Below are 15,239 nucleotides of genomic sequence, written 5' to 3' on the forward strand. Positions count from 1 at the left end.
TCTCTCTCTCTCTCTCTCTCTCTCTCTCTCTCTCTCTCTCTCTCTCTCTCTCCCTCTCCCTCTCTTCAGATTTCTCCATTACTGGTGGGACCAATTATTACCTTCTGTGTTGATCTGAATCTGATGGCTACCTCTGTTATTAGCTCTTCCTAAATTTTAGATAGAGACCTTTGCATTCTAATTTGTGGGATTTGGATCCCTTGAAGAGATCTCCTGAATCAAAATGTATACCACATATTGCCAGTAGACTGACTATGATACCAGGTAGCATTTCGTCAATAGATGCTTAAAATATAAACACTAAATGTAAAAGTCCTGAAAATGTTTTAACATTAAAAATTTGGGGAGTATTTCTAAATTTTAAGTTCTAGTGATCAGGGATAAGGTTGGGGTCATGTCCTTCTTCAGAATCTTAATAATGTTAACTATCACTAAAGCAGGGAAAATATTTTTAGAAACTTTTTCATGAGAGATAGGGATTTAGGAATCAAGTTTCTAATCTCAAACCCTCAGCAATTTATTTCTGATATTGGGCAATTTTCTCATTCTGTCTGTTCCTATTTTCTTATTGTTTATACTATATCAAATACCTACAGATGGTAGTTTCTTAAAGGTTAATGGCAGTGCGGAATCTGAAACCATAAAATAAATCTTGTGCACTCAGTTGTGCTAAAATCTATTGATCTATTTTGAACTTTAAATGGATCTTTTACTAATGCATGCTTTGTAACATTATTCATTGATCATTGGGAAAATATATTGGTTTACTGACTTATTCAGATCTTCTGAATATTGACTCATTTTATTATACAATATAAAAAAAAATTTCATTACTATCACCACCAATCTCATCAGGAAAGCTTTTAAGTGCTGAGAAATTATAAAGCTCACTGTGGTGAATTCAAGTTTTCCAAATTCTCTTCAAGGCTCAAATGAGAGGCAAAAAATATCATCTGTTGTCTTCCTTGTATTGACAGGCTTACTTATTTATTTAAAGAAGTGTTGATCAAATACCCAATCTGATAATTCACCATTTGTCAGTCCTTTTTTCAAGTAAAAATGATGTTCCATGAAAACTTAAGGTGGTTCTGTTTGTAACTCAACTGCATAACATTCTTTTCCTAGGGACAGCCATGGTATCTCAGTATGCTGAGGAAGTGCTTTTTGCATACTCCCCATTTCATCATACAGAACATTTACAGGAAGTGTAGATCCAGTGAAGTCACAATAACCATTTTTATTGCTTTATAAAGGATATTCTAAAGTGAACCAGACATTTTATTTTTATTGTGATGGTGAAGATTATAACTACCAATATAACTGCCTTGTTTCTTCCTGAGAGACCAACAGTTTTATTCACCATTGCTTTTGCGTCACTAGTAAATATTATTATAGTGAAGAAGAAAAGAACATCTTAGTTTTATTAAAAATCAAGCTTTGGCTGTGCAGATTCCTGAAGGGATCTTGGAGACCCCAGAAATACACAGATGCCTTCAGAAAACTGCTGGACCAAGTTCAGTGTTATTATGGTCTTCACTTTTCCCCTTTGTCTATTGTCAGAGAATGGGCTAGCTTCTCACGGCTCCATTTCCCACACAGTTGTTCCTTCAGAAGTAAGGAATCATTGACAATGAGGCTGACTCACTAGGAACAGGGATCCACTGCTTTATGAATTGATTGCCCTGTCTGGCTGACTGGGACAGAATTTAGTAACGTTAGGAACTTGAACTAATGTAGTCAGTAGCTGGTACCCAGTATGCAAATATTTCTTCTCACTATACATGCCTATTTTTCCAAGGTGGGATTATAATCAGAACTTTAAGAAATTCTTGGTACAAGGATTTGGATTTTGCCTGAGACCAAAGCCCATGTACTTGGCTACTACCTTATACTGATCTCTGTGTTGCTATTCAGCTCCGAAAGTCAGTGATTCTGGAAAACAATTCTATTCCAGGAGTGGCAGATGAGGCTGCTAGTAGTAGAAATAGGGCCCTCAGACAGCCTTGAAAGTTTAGTCCTAGTGCGCACCCAAAGGAATTTGGTGAATTGGAAGGACTTTAGCAAATGCAGTGAATAGAGAGCTTTTAATGATACAGAAAGTAGACAACATGACCTGGAGATTAAAAGAGCAGGCTTTGAATGCAAACGGTTCAAACCTGGAATTACCACTGACCAGCTTTGTGATTTGGGGCAAGCTACTTAACCTCTCTGTGGTTTATTGTACTCATTTGTAAGATGAAATAATGAGAGATGGTGATGATAATAATGCTACTTGTTGCAGCTTCAATTAGTAATAGTCTGGCAAGCAGTAGTAGGACACATGGGAAATAGTAATGAATCTTGGCTATTAAAATTATTTGCAATGCTGGGCACATGAAAACCATGCAGTACAAGTTGGCTGTTATTATTCAACACACCGCCTCCTGCTTCTCATTGCTGGTGCAAACACAAGCTTCATTTGTTATTCATTTATTTATTCATTTGTTTGTTCTACACTGACTTACTGAACACCCACTGTGTAACTCACTGCGCTGGGGGATGAACCTGCTCATGGTTGGCAGCTCCAATACATCTACCCTTTCCTTTTCTTTCCCTGAAGATACTAGGAAAGAGAAGTACCAGTAGTACATTCACTTCCTTAGGCTTCCTTAGATTATGCAGTTCCTGTCAATAACACATCATTTTCCTCTATTCTTTTACTTTTTTTCAGATTAGAGTCAGACTATTAATAATTGCATCTTGACCTCTAGGTCAAATTTAAAATCAAACAAACATAGATGGGAAAGTAAGCGTTTCCCATTTTCTAGTATTGTTACTAAGGTTTAAAACATTTAAGCCAAAAACACTTAGTGTGGTATATATTTCTTTCATCAGGGAAACCTAAGCTAGCATTACACTGATGGTTGCAAATAGATTATTTGAAAGGAAGATATCTAACTCATTTTCCACTATGTGCAACATACTTAGTACTTGAAAATTCCTTAAGAAGTGTGTATTAAAAAAGTGTGAATATGCAGATGAGAATGGAGTTCTTCACTATTATCCACATCACAAATAAATTTCCTGGGAAGGTGAAGAATCTCCCTAAGAACCCAAAAATATAAATGCTAACACTTTATTCATGGAAACTGAAAATAAGATTTGAAAATGTAAAGAAGATAATGTTAGAGCAATAAAAAAGCCACTAATTTGTACTTACCAGCTTTTAAGCTTTATTCTTTCGGAAAGTTTAAATACTTCCTAATCTTAGCAAACACTATGACACATAAAAATCCTAGTAAAGGTATGCAGAAAATGTGTCTGTAAAATGTCATGTCTGACAGCTTTGAAAATTGAATTTCATTTTAAATGTGTTAGGATAAATCCCCATATAAAAGAATCGTAAGATGAATCACTTAAGAAATTCTATTGTTAACCACAGAAAAATCCTCTCTAAATTATATTTTGAGTGTCGAGATTTGCACATTCCATGTATTTTAAAGCAAGATATGTCATAGGTAAAGTTTTTTATTTATATGTGCAAAAGTGGAAACAAATATCTCTATTATTTATCAAGTTAGAGTCACAACATTAGTCATTATATTGAAAAGGATACTGACAGAAACAAACTGTAATGTGATTCATGAGCGGAACCTGCTACCAGTGATAGAATTAATTTCAGCACGCATTTTCCTTGACCTCTCAGCACTGTTCAATACCATTGGCCAATTCCTTTCTTGAATGGAAAATAATATGCTAATTAATAAGTAATAAATACAGAAATAAACTCTTTGTTTTATGTACTCACAACTGTAAACCCACTTTTGCCTCACCCTGAAAGGTCAGCACACAGCATCTTTATTTCCCCAGCTCCAACAAAAACTGGATAGTCATATTTTTTAAAATTTAACCTTATTTTTCTTAATTAAATCTTTATTGTTCAGATTATTACATTTGTTCCTCTTTTTTCCCCCCATAACTCCCCTCCTCCCAGTTCCCGCCCCACCATCCGCCCTCACTCCCCACCCACTGTCCTCATCCATAGGTGCACGATTTTTGTCCAGTCTCTTCCCGCATCTCCCACACCCCTTTCCCCCCCAAGAATAGTCAGTCCATTCCCTTTCTATGTCCCTGATTCTATTATGATCACCAGATTATTTATTCACTTGATTCTTAGATTCACTTGTTGATAGATGCATGTTTGTTGTTCATAATTTGTATCTTTACCTTTTTCTTCTTCTTCCTCTTCTTAAAGGATACCTTTCAGCATTTCATATAATACTGGTTTGGTGGTGATGAACTCCTTTAGCTTTTCCTTATCTGTGAAGCTCTTTATCTGACCTTCAGTTCTGAATGATAGCTTTGCTGGATAAAGTAATCTTGGTTGTAGGTTCTTGGTATTCATCACTTTGAATATTTCTTGCCATTCCCTTCTGGCCTGCAAAGTTTCTGTTGAGAAATCAGCTGACAGTCGTATGGGTACTCCCTTGTAGGTAACTGAGTTTCTTTCTCTTGCTGCTCTTAAGTCTCTCTTTGTCTTTTGCTCTTGGCATTTTAATTATGATGTGTCCTGGTGTGGTCCTCTTTGGATTCCTTTTGCTTGGGGTTCTCTGTGCTTCCTGGACTTTTAAGTCTATTTCTTTCACCAGGTAGGGGAAGTTTTCTGTCATTATTTCTTCAAATAGGTTTTCAATATCTTGCTCTCTCTCATCTTCTGGCACCCCTATAATTCGGATGTTGGTACGCTTGAAGCTGTCCCAGAGGCTCCTTACACTATCTTCGTATTTTCGGATTCTTTTTTCATTTTGCTTTTCCGGTTGGGTGTTTTTAGCTTCTTCGCATTTCAAATCTTTGCCTTGATTCTTGTGGTCCTCTGGTCTGCTGTTGGGAGTCTGTATAATATTCGTTATTTCAGTCCGTGTATGTTTAATTTCTAGTTGGTTCTTTATCATAACATCGAGGGTCTCATTAGATTTGTTGAGGATCTCATTAAGTTTATCAGCGGCTTCTAGATAGTTCTTGAGAGACCTTAAAAGTGTGGTTCTGAACTGAATATCCTCCATTGACAGTTTTGTCCTGTTTCTTTGTCTCCGCATTTTTTATGCTTTCTTGGTGCACCCCCTAGTGGTCTTTGTGTATAGTCCTCCTGTAGGTAAGCCTTGATTATTGTAGTTAATACTAGGGGGATTTGACCTCCAGGCCAGCTGGCTGTGAGAATCAGCTGTGTCTGCAGTGGGAAAACTTCTGTCCTCTAGGGAGGTGCTAATCTAGCCTTTGCCTGAGGCTATCTGGCAAATGGCTCTGTGCAGGGCTTAGGTGGGGCGGGTGGGTCGCTCGGGCTCGGGATCAACAGGGTGGGCCGGAGAGAGCAGTTATGGCGGCTCTCAGTTCCGTCCCTAGGGGCTCTGCCTCACAGAGTCCCAGCAACCGCTGCAAACCTTGGAGAGAAAGCTGCCTTCGAGTTCCGACTGAAGCCAGACAGTCCTGCTTCTCCCGTTTGAGTCTGGGTCCCTAGAGACTCGCCCGGATCTGGAGCTCAGAATCTGAGACTCCCTCCTGATTGAAAGCACCAACCGCACCCTCCGCCGCCAGCCCGCTCTGGGCGCACTCCGTACCTGAGTATTTCACTTCAGCACTGCGCCTCCTCTGAGTCTGGGTATGATATTCTCTTTCCTCCTAGTTGTAGAATTTCCACTCAGCCAGCCTTCCTGTGGTTCTGGATGATGTCCCTTCCGTCTTTTAGGTGTGTTTTGATTTGGTTGTTCAAGGCAGCAATCTCCGGTGTTAACCTATGCCGCCATCTTGGTTCTCTCCCCAAAATTTAACTTTTTAATATGGAAAATTTATAACATATACACAAATAAAGAGAACACCTGGTTTTCACAATTAGCATGACCAATCTTATTTTATTTATACTCTCATCCACTCCACCACATCCCAAGAGAAAATTTTTTTCACAACTTTTGTTACCCTGCAGTATATTTCTTATAGGAAAGAAAAAAACACTCTATTTTTTCCTTTGTATATCTGATGTCAGCCTAATGAACTGATTCTGCATCATTCTCCATGGGTGGTCAATGAACTTTTAAAAATGTTTTTATGTGTTTCAATTAATTGCAATAATTATTTTATTGGTGTTTAAATTATGCCATCTTTGACTAGTAGAAGCTTCTTCAATTTAGCTCCTGGGTCCTTTTTTATTGGTTTGATTTGAGAGAGACAAACATCGGTTTGTTGTTCCAAAACATTTATTGGTTGCCTCCTGTATGTGCCCTGACTAAGGATCGAACCCACAACCTTGGTGTATTGGAACGATGCTCTCATCAACTAAGCTACCCGGCTAGTGCTCTTTTTGACAAACCTCAACAGTCTTTGATGGCCTAGTTGTTTTCTGGAATATTAAGATATTCTAAGATTGTCTTAGACATCTCTTGCTCCAGGACTGAGTTCATCCATTTCTTCAAGGAGTATCTAGAGACCACAATCTGGATTTTAAGTTTGTTCACTGCTGCTGTATTGTTTCCAGGCTTGTTCAATGTACAGAGTTAGAAAACACATAAATATTTTTGAAAAGAAAATAAGTTCACATTATTTTAAATTTAAAATTTTTAAAAAATATATATTTTTATTGACTTCAGAGAGGAAGAGAGAGAGAGAGAGAGAGAGAGAAACATCAATGATGAGAGAGAATCATTGATCAGCTGCCTCCTGCATGCCCCCTACTGGGGATTGAGCCCGAAACCTGGATGCTCTATCCACCGAGCCAAATCGGCTAGGCTTAAATTTAAGATATAAATGCTTTTACTTCTTTGATTTTATATTTATGTCATTTTTATTGTAAAAATATTGTTTCTTAATAATATAAACATAATTACTAATTTTCCTTATTCTAGATTGCATAAAATAATTTCAGAGTAACATAACCAATGTTATCACTAACAATATGATTACAGAAAATTGTTCAAGATATTTTTTTACACTTTATTTACTTTATTTAATTTACACTTTATTTACTTACTTAGTTTATATCCAAATGAATTATTGTGTTTTCAATTCATTTGAAATAATTCTTTTGTATGTGATTATCCCAGCAACTCATTGCATAGATTGATTTGTTTCATTTTGCTTCAGATTTTAAGGAATTTCTTTTTAAATAATATTGTAATTTTAAATTATGTGAGACATTTATATGGTGCCAAAAAAAATCTACCAAACAAAGTATATTCAAGGAAGTCCATCATCTGTCACTGTTTTTCTTAACTTTTCTTCCCTCTCTCTAAATGCAGCCATTTCTTTTTCTTTATTATTGAAAGTATTACAGAAGTCCCCTTTGTTTTTTCCCATTGAACCCCTCCACTCTGCACTGGCACCACCCAGCCCTTTAGAACAATATTGTCTGTGTCCATATATGCATATAAGTTCCCAATTAATCACTCCCCAACCCCACCTTCCCTCCGAAATCCATCAGTCTGTTCCATGCTTCTGTGTGTCTGGATCTATTTTGTTCATCAGTTTATTTTGTTCACTTTACTCATCTATTTTTAAAAAATTAGCAAAACATATGTCATTGTGTCCTTCCTCTTTTTAGTAATAAAAGGTAGCATATTAATAAAAGGGAGCATGTTATATTTACTTTTCTTCAACTTGTTTTTTTCACTTGCCTATATACTCTGAAGGTCACTTTTTTTGTTGTTGTTGTTAATCTTCACCTGAGAATTTTTTCCCACTGATTTTTAGGAAGAGTGGAAGGGGAAGGGGAGAGACACACAGAGAGAAACATCGATGTGAGAGAGACACATCGATTGGTTACACCCTGACTGGGGCTAGGGAAGGAGCCTGCAAGTGCCCCTGACAGGAATCAAACCAGAGACCTTCAGTCCCTGGCTGACTCTCTATGCACTGAGCCCAACTGGTTAGGGCTGAAGATCACTTTTATAGCAGTTAAAAGAGCCCTATTTCCTTTTATAGTTGTGTTGCACTTTATTGAGTGGTTGTGTCATGGTTTATTCATCAGAACCATTTTGATGGATGTTTGATTATTTTTCCAGCTCTGTGTTGGTTAATATTTAACAATCAGCTTTCTCCAGGGGGAAAAAGCTCTGATTTGGAGCATTTGCAAATTTCTGTGTGGTGTAAGTACTCCCACCATGGCTGATTTCAAGCTGCTAAAATCATGACACTAATGTGAAGTTTGGAAGTGATGTACAATTGCACACCATTATATAGCTTTTCTGCCATTCAGATATAATACATGTAAGTATCTTCAAGAACATCTATATATAAAAGGCTAAGTGACTGACTGTATGTCCATCTGACCATACGATCATCCTACCAGCTGGCTGGTACATATGACACGCACTGGCAATTTAAAAATAAATATTGACTATTGCATGTGTGATACATATAAAGCTTTCACTGGCGCCAATCACACATATGTGTTTCCATCTGTTATTGTTGATCGTGAATTTGGTTGTTTTTGTTGACATTCTGAAGCTGAAAGAAAGCGGCATCATCAACAGAATATGTCTGAAGACCAACTATTGGCACAATGAACCTCTGGAGCCTAATGAAGCCAGTTTCCCGTGATGCCAGCATTTGTGATGACTATTAATAAATCACAAGGACAAACTCTAGACAGAGTAGGCATATTCCTACCTGAACCCATTTGTGGACATGGTCAATTATATGTTGCTTTCTTTCGAGTTTTAAGAGCATGTGAAGTTAAAGTTGTCAATATTTCATCACAAGGGAAATTAATCAAGTACTTTGAAAATGTTTTTACTCTTAATGAGGTATACAGGAAGATATTAGAATAAGTTTAATCTATTGATCAGTTATTGTTTTTATCAATGTTGTTTTTATATCATGTTTTTGTTGTTTTTAAATCATTTTTGTTGTTTTTATGTCATGTCTTTGTTGTTATATCATGTTGTTATTGCTTATTTATTAATCAATTTATATATTATTTTCATATTTACTTTAATAATTTTCTTTCATCTCTGACACTTCTATTATAGAGAAAGGGCAAATAGTGATATTAAAATCTTTCTTCTAATTAATTTCCTTTCAGTGTTCATGAATCTGTGCATCAGGCCACTAGTAGATAATAATAAAGTAAGATAAAATAATAAGTGATGAATTCTGAGCACTTTTTACCTTTATTCTTAAATATAGTTTATTTAATTGTAAGTTTATATAATTTATTTTTAAGCAACCACTATGTTTAACAAATACCTTGCAAAATTTCTGAAAACTTAACAATCAATTTTTGTAAGCAGTATAAGCCAGCTCCAGTGTACTCATTGGTTGTTATGACAAATGTTGCTGGAATGAATAACTTTGTACATGAGTAAATTTTGTATATTTGCCAGTGTATCTCTGGGGTAGATTTTTAGAAATGGGATTACTGAATCAAGGGATAAATGCTTATCTTGCTAAATTTTTCTTCCAAGAGGAGGTGCCATTTGGCATTCCCACCAGTATTAAATGAGAGTGTTTGTTTCCCCAAGTCTCACCAACAGAGTATGCTACCAAAATTTTGAATTTCCCCTCAAGAAAGTGAGAAATGTTATCTCACTATAGAAACTCATTTGCATTTATCCTATTTTGGGTGAGGTTAACTTTTATTTCTGTAAGTTGTTACAGAAAGCCCCTTCCTGCCTCATTTTTAACCCATTAACAAGTATTGATTTTTTCTTTCTCAGTCTCCATTGCAACCATCCTAATTAAAGCTAAAATCTTCACATCTGGATTAGTACTTGAACTTTCTTGTCTTCTCACTCCATTTTTGCCTTTTCTGGTCCATTTTCTACAGAAGAGCCAGAGGAACTCTTCCAATAAAAATGTAATCATTTCATTCTCTTGCTTCTAATATTTTAGTGGCTCTCATTTTTCTTTAGACTTCAAATTCCTTAGACTGACCAGTAGGCCATTAAAGAGGACTTTTTTCATAAAGGCAGACTTATGTGTAAAAGAGGCTGAGAAATATGGTGTGGAAAGCAGAAAGAGGGAAATTTTCTTACATAAGCATGAATTATTCGTACAATTAATTGTAGAGTGATTAAATAAGCCTGGCATTTATTTCGGAAGACTTCCTAGAGCAGGTGATGAATATGACCTGGAGTAGAGAAAATAGAAGGATAGTATAAGACCAATAGGGGAGAATTAGCAAGACTTTCCTGGCAATAGGAAGCAAGTGGGAGAAGGACTAAGTGGAGAAGTGAAAGCTAAGTAGAATCTCTCAGAGAGTGAGAAAGACCTAAGCTAGTTCCAGTTTTGGAGGCTTCCAGAATATTAAAATAGAAATAAATTCCAAAAGGAAGAGGCCACAATGCAAATGAAGTCCAAAGGCACTGGACAGGGGAATCCCTCTTGCTCAAAGAGGTCAGTTGTTTTGTTCTGTTCAGGCCTTCAACTGATATGATAGGAATCACTCATGTTTTGGAGAGCAGTCTGCTTTACTCAAAGTTCACCAATTTAAATGTTAATCTCATTCAAAAATACCCTACAAATTGACACATAAAATTAACCATCACAACCCCAATAAAGATATGTTGAAGTCATAACCCCCGGGATATGACTTTATTTGCAAAAAGCATTTTTACAGAGGTGATCGAATAAAAAGGAGGTCATTAGGATGGGCCCTAAGCCAATATGATTAGTGTCCTTACCAAAATGTGAAATTTGGACACAGACATGCACAGAGAGAAGATGGTATGAAGATACAAGGTGAATGCCACCTATAAACCAAGGAATACCTGCACTTAAAAAAGCTAGGAGAAAAGAATGGGACAGAATCTTCCTTACAGTTCTCTAAAGTTACCAACTCTATTGAGATTTTGATTCCAGACTTCTGGCCTCCAAACCTGTGAAAAATTAAATTTCTGTTGCATAAGCCACCCAATTTGTGGTACTTTGTTATGGCAGCCCCAGGAAAGTAAATACAAACTGTATGTGTAACTCAGTTAGAAATAACATTGAAACCTAAATTTGAGCCCCTTCATCATCAAGTTGGCACCTGGACCAAATGTCTCTAGGTCAATTCACTAAAAGTCAGTTTATCTAAGGTCAGGAACTAAAAGTTTAATCAAAGCTATTTCTCCACAGTATCAGGGACAAGACTAAGACTTTGGAAATACCCTCAGTAATTCACCAAACTGGCTTACACTCATCTCTTCTCACCTCAGCCATCAATAGAGTCTTACAGCTGCACATCTTATAAAATAAGTGTGATCATTTATGGGAATGGCTGGTCGGAGGTAGCTCCATTCTCAGGTCCCCAACTAGCACTAAAATGATTGTGCCTGCCAAATAGCTTAAACAGAGCTTTTGGGAGAAAAGTTCTACTTTAATTAGCAAATTAAACATTTCCCTTAAAATGAAAATAAACAATTCTGCCAACATTATGATCCTATTAAATTTTTTAGATCTAGATTCCTGCAGGTTTTAAGCTGTGAAATTTTGCGTCTTTTCTCTTGTTTCTTAGCAGAGAGGCACTGTGGTGTAGTGAATATGGTTACTTGAGAGACTGAATCAGCTGGCGCTCACTAGATATTGTTGAAAGAATAAAACCCATAGAGTCAGATTAGATTTCAATTCCAGCTCAACCACTTCCTAGCTGATAGACCCAGAATCAGCCATTGAACCTCTCTGACTCTCAAGTTTCTTCTGTAAAACGAGGGGAAAGACCTAACTTTTTCTTTCTTCTGTTATTTGCAAGAATGTCTCCCTTTGGTAGCCAGATAAAAATCAAGGTGATTTTTTTTAAAGCAATAATTCCTGTCTTTTTTACTTTACAGAATTGGTGTGAAGATTGACATGATAGTAAATAGAATAGTGTTTGACAAAATATAGAGTAACATATGGGTATAATAGATTATTATCCTGCTAACAGTATCAACATTTATTCTCAAAACAAATCTCTGATTCAATGTTGTGAATGTATATATATGCTCTTGTTAAGGCTTTAGATAAAAAAATTATTTTAATACCTGTTTGCAAGTTGTACAAGTGTATATGCATATGTATATTTTTAAGTCTAGGGCTGCAATTTATTTAATTTAAAAATAGAACTACTATTCAATGTAAATAAATAAAACTCCTTTGTATTATATTACTACAGGTCCATAAACTGGTATCTGTAATTCCTAAATCCAAAAGGAATTTTTTTTAAAAAAGCTTTTTCTTTTGGTAACTAATTTGTAGTAAAATTTTACTTAAACTGACTACTTATAATCTATTTCACATAATGTAAATCCTATCCAATAATAGACAAACGTGGTAATTGACCATACCTTTGCTGTGCCTCCCATTGATGGCTAATTTGCATACTGTAGGCAGGGTGGGAGAGTATGAGCCATCAGCGCGCTGCCATCCAGGGCAGGCCCAGGCAGCCCTGCCCCAGAAGCCCCAGGAGCTGGCCCTGCCCTGCTGCCCGGGGCGGGTCCCAGGGCGGCAAGGCAGGCTGGCCCCAGAAGCCCCAGCAGCCACCTGATATGGTAGTAACTCTATCAGTAAGCACTCTAAAAGTCAGTGGCATAAATGCACCAATTAAAAGACAGATTATGAGGGTGAATCAAAAACAAAACCCACTTTAAATATAAAGACACATATAGATTAAAAGTAAATGAATTAAGCTGCAGCCTGTTTTGCTCAGTGGATAGAGCATTAGCCCATGGACTGAAGGGTCCCAGGTCCGATTCTAGTCAAGGGCATGTACCTCAGTTGCTGGCTTGATCCCCAGTCCCTATCAGAGCATGTGCAGGAGGCAACCAATCAATGTGTCTCTCCCTTTCCCTTCACTCTCTCTAAAATTCAATGGAAAAATATCCTTGGGTGAAGATTAACAAAAACAAAGTAAATGGATTAAGTAACATTAAAGAGATTATAAGAAAAATATATTCCAAATTTTGTTAGTTGTATAATGGTTATGTTTAAATTATTAACAACTAAGAAATTGGGTGAAGGGTATATATAATATCCTGTAGTATTTTATAGTTTTTTTTACATGTATGAGATTATTTCAAATTAAACTATTAAAAATTAAAAATTAATAAAATATTAATTGAAATGTGTGTGCATTACATGAAAAATCTCCTAATTGCTTCTAGCATAATTTATTAAATTGTGTTAAAATTTACAAGGGTTCAATTAAAAAATATTTTAATTCTAAATGATATAATAGAAAATACATAATAATGCAGTTATAAGCACTTATCTGAAAATAAAAATTTAAAGAAATGAATTTAAAGAAGGGATTAGCCAAAGAACATATATGCACAACCCATGGACACAGACAACAGTATGGTGATGGCCAGAGAGAAGTGGGGGGCAAAAGCTGGGTAGAGGGGGCAAAGGGGGGGGAAATAGGGACATCCTATATAATAATAATAAAAGGCAAATATGCACATTGACTGAACAGCAGAATGACCGGTTGCTATGATGCGCACTGGCCACCAGGGGACAGACACTCAATGCAGGAGCTGCCTCCTGGTGGTCAGTGCACTTCCATATGGGGAGTGCCACTCAGCCAGAAGCTGGCTCATGGCTGGCCAGTGCAGTGGTGGTGGCAGGAGCCTCTCCCACCTCCGTGGCAGCACTAAGAATGTCCAACTAACGGTTTAGACCTGATCCCTTGGGGGCCTAAGCCTTTAGTTGGACATCCCCCGAGGGCTCCCTGGCTGCCAGAAGGATGTCTGACTGCAAGCTTAGGCCTGATCCCCCAGGGAGTGGGCCTAAGTCGACAGGTGGACATCCTCCAAGGGGTCCTGGACTGTGAATGGGCGCAGGCCAGGCTGAGGGACCCTTCCCCCCCCTCCCGAGTGCACAAATTTTTGTGCACCGGGCCTCTAGTCTATACTAATAAAAGGGTAATATAGTAATTAGACCGGACGTCTTCCAGATGACCCTCTGAACAACCTTCCCAACATCCTTCCTGACAAAGCCGGGTGGGAGAACCCACCTGTGGCCCCGCCTCTGACAACCCTGCCATCTCCAGTGCCACCCTACACCCTCGCCTGGAGTTGTTCCTGCATGCCCGGGGGACCATGCACCCACCAGGTGGGAGCCAGCGGCCGTGGCAGAAGGCAGCCTGCTCCACTCCTGCGGCAGCTCCCCACCACGTCCAGGTGGAGAACTGAGGAGGACTAGGCACTGGCGATAATAATAGCTCCTGTTTATCAACTGCTCACACTGTGCCAGCCTCTGTGTTGAACCCTTTGCATGCGTTCATCCTCGTGTCAGCCCTGTGAATTCACCATGATTGTTATCCTTATTTTTCAGAGGCAGCATTTGAGATTCAGAAAGGTCAAGCGACTTCCAGTCAGAAGGTAGTGAAGTCAAAAGGGAACCAGAATTTTCTTGACATCCTACCTGCTGCTGAACATAAAGCTGTGACACCCACCCAGGCCTCACCGATGTCAATAAATCATTCCCCAGTAAAAATAAAACAGCAGTAAAGAAGAGGAGAGAGTGTGGATGAGAAGTGTGACGGAAGCACTGGTGGGGCACAGTATTCACTGCAGACTCCCTAGGTAGTGGGAAAGTTCCCAGTGGTCAGTCAGATCAGTGCCCCAAAGGCCATCAAGGATCATGAGGAGGAAGGTTACCATCCAGAAACCCCCTCATAGCTCATTGTTTAAGGCAGAGATTTTAATTTATTGTAGCTGCTAACTATTGCACAGTTGTCTGGAGATGCCCTCAAGTAATTAAAACTAAAGATGTTGAAATAAAAACTTATTCTTTCATCCCCATTATTGACTTTCAAAGAACTTTCACTGGGGTGGAAAAGAACCCTCTACAAGCTAGCCCATGCACATGTGCATTCAAGTCTGGATGCAGCTCCACTTCATCCACCCCAGTGAACCGCACCACCTTCTACTAGTTTGCTCCAACCAGGAACCTGATGATCATTTTTGACTACACTTTCGCTTGACTTTAGGTGAACATAAATGTTTTCATTTTTTATTATGGAAAATTTAAAAATATAGATGAAAGGAGAAAGAACAGTGTAATGAACCCTACCATATACCCATCACTCAGTTTCAACAATTATCAACTCCTGGCCAAGAGTTTATTATTATTTGAAAAATATCTATGATATATGAATCATGTACCAAGTTCCACACTAGGCCCTAGGGATCCAAAGATGTATCAGATTTGACTGTAACCCAATCTGGAGGATATAACATCTGGCCTTGGTCCTTGAGAGGTGAATAAGAGTTACCCAGAAAAAGAAAGTTGTCCTTATTCATTCATTCTCT

Source organism: Myotis myotis, unplaced genomic scaffold (genome assembly GCF_014108235.1).
Source record: "Myotis myotis isolate mMyoMyo1 unplaced genomic scaffold, mMyoMyo1.p scaffold_m19_p_2, whole genome shotgun sequence".
Lineage (NCBI taxonomy): Eukaryota > Metazoa > Chordata > Mammalia > Chiroptera > Vespertilionidae > Myotis > Myotis myotis.